The following is a 10,749-nucleotide window of genomic DNA, read 5'->3' as shown; positions in this document are numbered from 1 at the left end:
TCCCCTTCCTCCTCTCTCTCACTAAAATCAATATCTGGTGTGAGTGAATTAACATTAGACATAATTGTTGTCAGATCCTCAAAATATAGATACATTTGTTCTCTAGATTGGCAATAAGGAAAATAAACAAGAACCCTTCTTATGTTAACATTTCACACACAGAAATACATATAGGCACAAAACACCAAATCCAGTTCAATCATTGTTTGAATATTCTAAGTGGTTTGGGTGAAAACATACATATTTTTTTCTATGTGAAATAGCAAATAATTTCTTATATACACTTAGATACCTGTGGGAAATATTTTTGATAAGAATCTTATGAATAGTACAGGGTGTTCAGAATTCCAAAAAAAAAAACCCCAAAAAACACAGTCCTCTGGGGAATAATTGGAAACAACTTCGGTAAGATAGATGACATATACTGTGGGATGAAAGTGCTGGTACTGTGCAGGCAGAGGGTGGCAGAAGGCAGATTTCACAATGAATAGAGGAGTGAGAAAAATTCATGGGTGTACGGAAAGCATTCCAGTGGGCACAGATCACAGAAAGTTGTGGGCAGTGCAGAAGGTTATAGAAGAAAGTTAGATTGAAATAGGAGAAAATAGATAGTCTTGATTGATTTTGATATTAATTTTTAGACAAAATTTATTTACTTAAAAATTTTTTTTTTTGTATTTTTCTGAAGCTGGAAACTGGGAGGCAGTCAGACAGACTCCTGCATGCGCCCAACTGGGATCCACCCGGCACGCCCACCAGGGGGCAATGCTCTGCCCATCTGGGGCGTTGCTCTGTCAAGACCAGAGCCACTCTAGCGCCTGGGGCAGAGGCCAAGGAGCCATCCCCAGTGTGCGGGCCATCTTTTGCTCCAATGGAGCCTTGGCTGAGGGAGGGGAAGAGAGAGACAGAGAGGAAGGAGAGGGGGAGGGGTGGAGAAGCAGATAGGCACCTCTCCTGTGTGCCCTGGCCGGCAATCGAACCCAGGACTTCCGCACGCCAGGCCGACGCTCTACCACTGAGACAACCGGCCAGGGCCTATTTACTCAAATTTTAAGGAAAGGCAATCAGAAGATCAAAATTTTCCTTTAGCAAAGTATTCTGACTGCTAAACATGGAATGACATACAAAAGCAAAAGTTCAAAAGAAGGAAAAGTGATTAAAACTGTGTATTAATAACTTAAACATGACATCATAACAACCTGAAACATGGACAGAAAATAATAAATGTGAGGAATGCAGTTGAAATTTGTGATTAGATCCGAGACTGAAGAAGATAATATATACGATTGTAAAGAAATATGATTTCTGCCTAAAAGCTCAAAAGGCTGATAATATCATTAGATAAAATATTATATGCAAGATTAACAGCAGGTTTAAGAATCAATTTGATCTATCAGATTTTTTCTTTCCTGAAGAGACTGATTTAGTAAGACAGTTATACAGGAATGTTTATACAGCTCTTGGATATTCAGATTTAAGCAGATGATCATGTTTCAAGATCTGAAGTGGGGAATCATTTGTCTGTCTACTCATCCACCTACCCTTTCACATTAATAATACACAAAAATAAACATCAGCCTTGGACGGGATAGCTCCGCTAGTTTAGAGCGTCAGCCCAATATGCCACGTTGGGGGTCTCCCCCTTAGGGCACATACAAGAATCAACTAATGAATTCATAAATAAGTGGAACAACAAAGCAATGGTTTTCTCGCTTTTTCTTTCCCCTCTCTTTCTCTTTTTAACATCAATAAATAGAACTTGCCCTGGCCGGTTGGCTCAGCGGTAGAGCGTCGGCCTAGCGTGCAGAGGACCCGGGTTCGATTCCCGGCCAGGGCACACAGGAGAAGCGCACATTTGCTTCTCCACCCCTCCGCCGCGCTTTCCTCTCTGTCTCTCTCTTCCCCTCCCGCAGCCAAGGCTCCATTGGAGCAAAGATGGCCCGGGCGCTGGGGATGGCTCTGTGGCCTCTGCCCCAGGCGCTAGAGTGGCTCTGGTCGCAACATGGCGACGGCCAGGATGGGCAGAGCATCGCCCCCTGGTGGGCAGAGCGTTGCCTCTGGTGGGCGTGCCGGGTGGATCCCGGTCGGGCGCATGCGGGAGTCTGTCTGACTGTCTCTCCCTGTTTCCAGCTTCAGAAAAATGAAAAAAAATAAAAAAAAAAAAATAAAAAAAAAAAATAAAAAAAAATAAATAGAACTTAAAAATAATAAACGTTAATGTGATCCTTTTTACATTAGCACACTCAATAAACGGTTTGTACCTCCTACTATATCCAAGTTTTCTGGAAGAACTGTAATTCATGATGGGTACTCACACTGCATGAACTTTTTATTAATAGGTGAACTTTTGGGGAAGAGAACAACTTTTTGGAGGAGCAGCCCAGCGACTGGGAGAGCCCCGCGGCAAGCGTGGTCACGAGGCATAGTGGCCCTCCAGGACACAGGTGGGCCGGCGCGAGGCGGGGCGGAGCTCCCAGGTCTCCCTTTACCCTCCGGGGGAGGAGGAGGAGCCCAGACGGGCTGGGGCGCTCCTTTTCCTCGCCCTCCGTCCACTTCCCTGGTCCCTTTGAGCTGCTCAGTCTCTCCGACCCAAGACTGTCGGGTCTGACTGGCTGTGACTCGAGGGCAGGAGAAGATTCAATCTCAGCGCAAAAGTGTCAAAAATGTTAGCTGGGGCCCTGGCCCGTGGGCTCAGTGTTAGAGCGTCCTCCAGGCTTGTGGATGTCCCGGGTTCATTTCCCGGTAAGGGCACACAGGAGAAGCAACCATCCTTTCCCTTCCATTCCCTTCCTTTCTCTTTCCCTTTCTTTCCCTTTTCCTTCCCCTTTCTCTTCCGCTTTCCCTTCCCTTTTCCTTTCCCCTTTCCCTTCCCCTCCCCTTCCCCTTCTCCTCCCCACCCTTCCCCTTCTCTCCCCCACCCTTCCCCTTCCCTTCCTGTTCTTCTCTCCTTCCCCTCCCCTCCCTTTTCTTCCCCTCCCCTCCCCTCTCCTCCCCTCCCCTTCCCTCCTCTCCTCTCCCCTCCCCTCCTCTCCCCTCCATATGTGCCTCCTGTCAAACTACCTTCATATATACCTGCACTCTCCGTAGGACACAAAGCCAGACCCTGAGCCCTTCAAGCAGCACCTTGAGAGCAACCATTTTAAAACTCCACTGCCTCCAGAACTGGCTGATGTTCAGGCATAAAGTTGTTTACAAGTGAATTCATGAATTCTTTGACACTTCTACTGTCTCAGACCTTAGATAACAAATCTGCAGCTGTTTTTCTAATAAACTGTTGATCAGCAAAAATAAAGGGGCTATCAAAACACTCATTTTTATACTATTCCTTTTTTGGCTTCATGAAAAGATAATTATGTGTAAATGTACATTTGACTCTATTTGGAAATCTGAAAAATCAGTCTATCCTTGTTAAAATTTTTTTACAATTGTAATTATATTAATGTTCATATTGTGTAAAAGAACTTGTTTAATAAAGTGATACTTTGATTTTACAACCAAAAAAAAAGCAATTTTTTTTCCATCTTGCATCACTTAGGTCAGATATCTGAAGAAATGTGGTTCACTGTGTGGTTTGTGTCTGTATATGTGTGAAAAATTAGAATAAAGAATAAAGATGATAATAACATATTGGGAGATTATCTAGACATCCTAGAAAAAACTCATTGTATATGTCTAATAAATATTGATGCATTATCTCCTATACTAACATCTCTCAACAGAGATTAGATTGTAGCTATAACTTGATTGGAAAGAAAGGATGTTTAGAATCTTGAATGAAATTTCAAACATCAGTATACATGTTACCGTAAACAGAAATCAAGAGCTCTCCTGGAAACACTAAGTATCTTGCAACATTCTTAGAAGGGATTTTGCTCATAGTCCTATGACCCAAGTGAAAGTGGTCTCTCTGCTGGGTTCTTACTGATTGCTAATACAGTATTGTTAACACACCCACCCACACACACACACACCCCACACGCATCTTTTTCTTCTTAGTACTGTTTTCCTTTTAAATCCCTAATACCCCAAATTACTTTAAATGTGTTATACAATTTTCTTTATTACTTCAAAAAAATCTAGCATCATGCTGGTAAAGAACTAACCCAATGTTTGGGCCACTCATTTCCATGGTTTTCTTTATGCTGTTGACCCTTAATTTATTTAATTTGCTGTTTACTGAGATTGAGACCTTGTATTATCCAAGTTACTTCTTTTTAAAAATATTTTTTCTATTCTGCCATTACAGTAGGCATACAGTATATTAGTTTCATATTCTCAACATAGGGATTAGACATTTATAGAATTTACAAAGTGGTCACCCTATAATTCTAGTACTCATCCCACACCATGCATAGTTATTAAAATATAATTGACTATACTCCAAATGATTTCTAAAATTTCCCACCTAAATATTGTTTAGATTCCTTGAAGTGAATAAATCTGAAAGAACATATTTATCTTAAAATATTGTTTCTAATTTGAAAGAATATTTGCACCCTTATGTTCATTACAACAGCCAGTATTTTTCACAATAACCAAGACCTGAAAAGCAATCCAAGTACCCATGAGTAGATGAGTAGATAAAATATAGTATGTTTAAACAATGGAATACTATGCAGCCATAAAAAAGAAGGAAATTTTGCGTTTTGCAACAGCATGGCTGGACCTGGAGATTATTATGTTAAGTGAAATAAATCAGTCATAAAAAAACCCACAACAATATTTGAAATTTACTTAACAAAATAAACTGATTAATAAATAGAAACACAGACACATGGGTCAGACTGCCAGCTGTCAGAGGGGAGAGGTTGGGGCGACTGAATGAAGAAAGTGAATGGATTAGCCAAAAAACATATATACATAGACACAGACAACAGTGTGGTGATGGTCAGAGGGAAAGGGAGAGGGGTAGGTGGAGGAGGGCAAGGGAGGGGAAAATGTGCACAGAAAGAGACTGTGCTTGGGGTGGAGGGTGCACAATGCACAAGGCAGGTGCAGATGGTGTTTTTTTTTTAGCTGTACTCTTGAAACCTCTATAGATTTGCTAATCAATGTCATCACAATATATTCAATTAGTTAAAATAGTTCCTTCAAATTGTTTTGTATTTTAGTAAAAAGCCATCATCAATATTCAAATAAATACACAAGATAGAAACCCAGTAGTTTACCTTAATTCCTTCTCTTTCCTTACCAAACCTTTGAATTTACACCAAAATGTCTCATTAAAGTATCTTTTTCTCTTTACCATAATGGTAAATACTTTTGTTTGGATCTATGCTTGTCAGGAGTACTAAAGCAGTCTCCCTCTGCCTACAATCCATTATCTGCACATTTAACTTCATGTGCATTTTATTTTTTATATTTTTTTATTTTTATTTTTTACAGAGAGAGAGTCAAAGAGGGATAGATAAAAAAAGACAAGAATAGAGAGAGATGAGAACATCAATCATTAGTTTTTTGTTGTGACAACTTATTTGTTCATTGCTTGCTTTCTCATTAGTGCCTTGAACGTGGGGCTGCAGCAGACTGAGTTACCCCTTGCTCGAGCCAGCGAACTTGGGTCCAAGTTGGTGAGCTTTGCTCAAACCAGATGAGCCTGTGCTCAAGCTGGCAACCTCGGGGTCTCGAACCTGGAACCTCTGCATCCCAGTCTGATGCTCTATCCACTGTGCCACTGCCTTGTCAGGCTCCAGGTGCATTTAAAAATGCCACTTCATTCATGTCATGCTTCAGATAAACATAGCAATGTTATGTTCATATGAGCTAATTTCACTTAGAAGATCTGAGGAATGGAGAATGGTTTTGGAGTTGCAAACCAAAATTTTTAGCCACATGTTCACTGTTCTGAGGTTGTATTCTTTAAAGGAGTTATCAGGTGTCATGTCATAAGGGATATAAACATTCCACTGTAATAGGCCAACCTTAAATAAGATTTAGGTGGGTTTGCAGTGCAATCTTCCAACAGAATAAAAAATAGATAATGAAGAATTTAATATCCAAGTATGTTCTTATTAGTCAAATTTATACCTTTTTCAAGTCAAACATAATGCAGTAGGTCTTCCTAAAGAAAACAAAGAAGGTTTAAGTGGACCCAATGAGCATATAAGTTAAAGTGAAGAAATTTTACCATTAACTTACTGTTAAAGATATTAAAAATAAGTTTAGGTCCTCTAGAATAATGATTTCATATAGATGTAAATAGAAAGAAGGCATTAAATAATAATAGAGAAAAAGAAGGAGGGAATGAAAGAAAGCAGGAAGAAAGGAAGAAAGAAAAGAGGGAAGGAGAAAATCTGAGAGAGAAAGAGAAATTAAGAAAGACAAAGTAAGATAGAATAAGACAGAAAATAGAAAATAAAACAGTTACATGGTAGTGTATTTTCACTACAAGAAAGTCAACTAAAAATTTAATCATCACTCCAAACTACTGATGAATTTAAAGCTCATTTTTCCCAAATTAAATTGAAAATAATAAATTAATCCCACCATATTTGCAACAATCATAACACTGAGGAACAATTTTTTTTTCATTTTCTGTTGCATGAGGTTTTAGAACTGTTTCTATATATTTATGCATCACTAATTCCAAATCTGAAATCCTTTCTTTGGTTCATGCTCTAGTTTTTATTCAATTTTAGTTTTATTTTGTTACAGGTAATGGCATGCATTAGTTTTTATATTGGAGTTTAAGGGCAATGACTCTTGGATTGAACATAACCACAAGGCAATTAATGTTTTACAAACATCAATTTTACATAATTGCAGTTGTTTTTAAACAAATTTTTTTATTTTTATTTTATTTTTTTACAGAGACAGAGAGAGAGTCAAAGAGGGGGATAGACAGGGACAGACAGGAACGGAGAGAGATGAGAAGCATCAATCATCAGTTTTTCCTTGCGACACCTTAGTTGCTCATTGTAGTTGTATTTAAATGTAAAAAATTATTATCTGATAAAAACACCCTCTTATTTTATTTTAAGATTGAATCATGGCTTCTTTGAGTAGGCGTAAATATAAGAATAGTCCTGACACCTTCTGTTATATATGTGGCTATTACACACTTCAAAGTCAAAGGCACAATATTTCATCATTTGTGACACGTCCACATATTGCCTATTTTCAAGTTTTCCTTGGCGGTCAAGATAAGAATTGGGCTCCTTATATTGTGTGTCATAATTGTGAGGAAATTATTCATGACTGGGCAAAGGGAAAACACAAAGGAATGCCTTTTGGTATTCCCATGGTTTGCTTGAACCTAAGGACCACAACAGTGACTGTTATTTCTGTCTGATCCATACAAAGGGCATTGGCAAGAAAAAACGGCATATGATCGCATATCCTAATATTCCTTCAGCAATACGACCTATCACACACTCTGAGACACTCCTGGTTCCAGTTTTCAATGGTTTTATTTCTTCTAAGGACAAAGAGAGTGAACATGGTGATTAAGTGTATTTTGATAAGATGTATGAGGAAATGTTTGTAGAATCTGAAGGGTCTTCTTCTGATGCCAAGCAGTCATTAACCCCTCAGCAGTTTAGCCAACCCGAATTGAATGACTTAGTAAGAGATTTGGGCCTATCAAAGAAAGCAGCTAAGTTATTACCCTCCAGACTTCAAGAAAAGAATGTACTTCACCGGTCAGCTAAAGTATCTCATTTCAGGAAGCGTGAACAAATTCTTGCGGACTCTTTTTCTGAAGACACTTTGTTTACTGTCATGATATCAGTAGTCTTCTCAGCCAGCTAGGTGTTACCACATACAGTTCAACAGAATGGCGATGATTTCTTGACAGTTCTAAACGGAGTCTGAAATGTGTTCTCCCATACAATGGTAATGTTTATGCAGCAATTTTAATTGGTTATTCAACTCATCTGCAAGAAGATTATAATGACATAAAAATTGTCTTTGACCTTCTGAAGTATGAGGAGCATAACCGAAACATTCATGTGGATCTTAAAATTTTAAATTTTCTGCTAGGACAACAGAGAGGTTTCACGAAGTATTGTTACTTTCTGTGTTTGTGGGACAGCTAAACTCGGGAGAAGCACTGGACACAGATGCAGTGGCCAAAACGTGAAGCTCTGGAAGTAGGGATGCAAAATATTGTGAATGAACCTGTAGTTAATCGAAACAGGATCATTTTTCCCCGAAGAAAATCAAACTTGGCATAACAAAGCAGTTTGTTCAGGCTTTGAATAGAGAAAGTGAATGCTTTCAACATACTATTTCTGCTTTTGCTGCCTTGTCTTTTGAGAAGATAAAAGCAAGTGTATTCGATGGACCTCAAATTCAAACCATCATACGTGACGAAGAATTTACCAGGAAGATGAATAAGGAGGAGAAAGTAGCATGGCAGTCTTTTTTGGCAGTCACAAAGAACTTCCTTGGAAACAAAAAAGCAGAAAACTATGTATATGAACTTCTGTTTCAAAGGATGCTGTTGGCTTTCTGCGCCATTGGATGTAACATGACCGGTAAGATTCACTTCCTGAACAGTCACCTTGATAAGTTTCCTGAAAATCTTGGAGCAGTTAGTGATGAGCAGAGAGAATGCTTTCATTAAGATGTGAAGACAATGAAAGAGCATTATCAGGAGCTATGGGACAGAAATATGATGGCAGACTACTGTTGGAACATCTAACGAGATTGTCCTCATAAGTACTCAAAGGCAAGAGTTACAAATGCTGCCTGACCAGGCGGTGGCGCAGTGGATAGAGCATCGGACTAGGATGCCGAGGACCCAGGTTCGAGACCCCGAGGTCGCCAGCTTGAACGTGGGCTCATCTGGTTTGAGCAAAAGCTCACCAACTTGGACCCAAGGTTGCTGGCTCGAGCAAGGCGTTACTCGGTCTGCTGATGGCCCAAGGTCAAGGCACATATGAGAAAGCAATCAATGAACAACTAAGGTGTCACAATGCGCAATGAAAAACTAATGATTGATAATTCTCATCTCTCCGTTCCTGTCTGTCCCTGTCTAACTCTCTTTCTGTCTCTGTTAAAAAAAAAGAGTTACAAATGCTAATTTTTGCATGGATAGAATTTAAGTAAGTGTTGCGCCAATTTTATGATTAAAATAAGTGTTTTAATATGTTCTATTTTGAAAATGTAGACAAATTCTGATGCAATTGTGTCAGAAAAGTAATTTTTAAAAGTAATATCTTTTAGTGTATTAGTGTATTTACTGCGTTAGATAAATTATTATATTTTCACAAAGATTATGCCCAAGAAGACATTCTACTTCATTATCTTAAACTAAATGTTGAAAATTTTGCAATAAGATAAAAACCTAAAATCTTGAATTGCAAGAAAACTGTAGCTTACAGAGAAAAACTAATGTCAGATTTGATATCAGCAAACTCGAATTAGGTAAGAACAAGTGTTTTTGTGGATGCAACAAAAATTTTGTTCCCCAGTATTATCAATGATTTTTCAGTGCAGTCATGGAATATATCCCTGCATTCATCTTGTTACAGTCTCTGGTTGACTCATACGCTTGAAAGTTTTTTGAAAATTGGTCTATTTCATCCTCCTTAGTCAAATCTCATCATATCTCTTGATGGGCCACTGTACTTAAAAATAGTTATAGTAGTATTTCACTTCCATGATCACCCTTTTGGAATGTGAGGGACATATGTACAGCTACAACTGTCATGCTGCCTTTCTTTTATTTATTTTATAAAGATTTTATTGACTTTAGAGAGAGGAAAGACAGAGAGAAAGAAAGGGGAGGTAAGAGCAGGAAGCATCAAATCATAGTAGTTGCTTCTATGGGCCTTAACTGGGCAAGCCCAGGGTGACAAACCCACAACCTCATGGTTCTAGGTTGACGCTTTATTGACTGTGCCACTACCGGTCAGCCCATACTGCCTTTATGTTTCTTGAAGGGGAATGTATAGTAGGTATTAATTTTAGGATTAACTATTTGAAAATTATCAAGTCAAACATTTATACACGCACGTGCACACACACACACACACTCAAGTCCTTTGCAACTAAACTAAAGAGGAAACTCAGATGACAATTTCTTTCTTTTTAAGAATTTAATCAAAGTTGCTGTGAAATGCATCCCAAGGTAGAAAGTTTCCTTTTAAGTCATCACATTTTAGTGTTGAAAATGTTATGTCTGAGGTCATACAGTTCTGTGCTTTTAATTTGATAAGAAAGTTTTTCTGAAGACAGTATGATAGGGTTAACAACTGATGAGAATCACATCTCACAGCTGCCTCGACAATGTGTTTACATCCTCTAGGTTCCTTGTTTTAGGCTTCACATTCTCCCCTTACTATCAAACCCATAGGTGAATTTGATATTCAGGACAGTTAGGCCACATTTTAGAAATGACTGAGCTTTGAGCATGATTCAAAATTTTATGTTTAAAGGAATGATTCACAATAATAAATATGAGCATATCCAGTAAAAGAGAATGAAATTAAATGTAATCTTACAAAAGTTAATTATTCCATAAGTTTATTTGAAATGTCAGACCTGAGGTATTGTGGATCAAATGAGTGAAGTATAAGTGACTAATAATTATTTCCTTTAGTTATTCATATACCATTGAGTTATAAATACAATATATCAATCTATAAAATAATTAATAATCAATAGCTTATTTATTTTGACATATCATGTGTATATTTTTATTTTATGATTGTATTTCTAAGATCACATTATAATTTAAATGAGATTGCTTTAATTATAAAGAATTAACCTGAACAGATGTGTCAAATATTTTACTGCAAATGA

The sequence above is a fragment of the Saccopteryx bilineata genome, chromosome 5, assembly GCF_036850765.1.
Source record: "Saccopteryx bilineata isolate mSacBil1 chromosome 5, mSacBil1_pri_phased_curated, whole genome shotgun sequence".
Taxonomy (NCBI): domain Eukaryota; kingdom Metazoa; phylum Chordata; class Mammalia; order Chiroptera; family Emballonuridae; genus Saccopteryx; species Saccopteryx bilineata.
Note: the sequence above shows the minus strand (reverse complement) of the source record.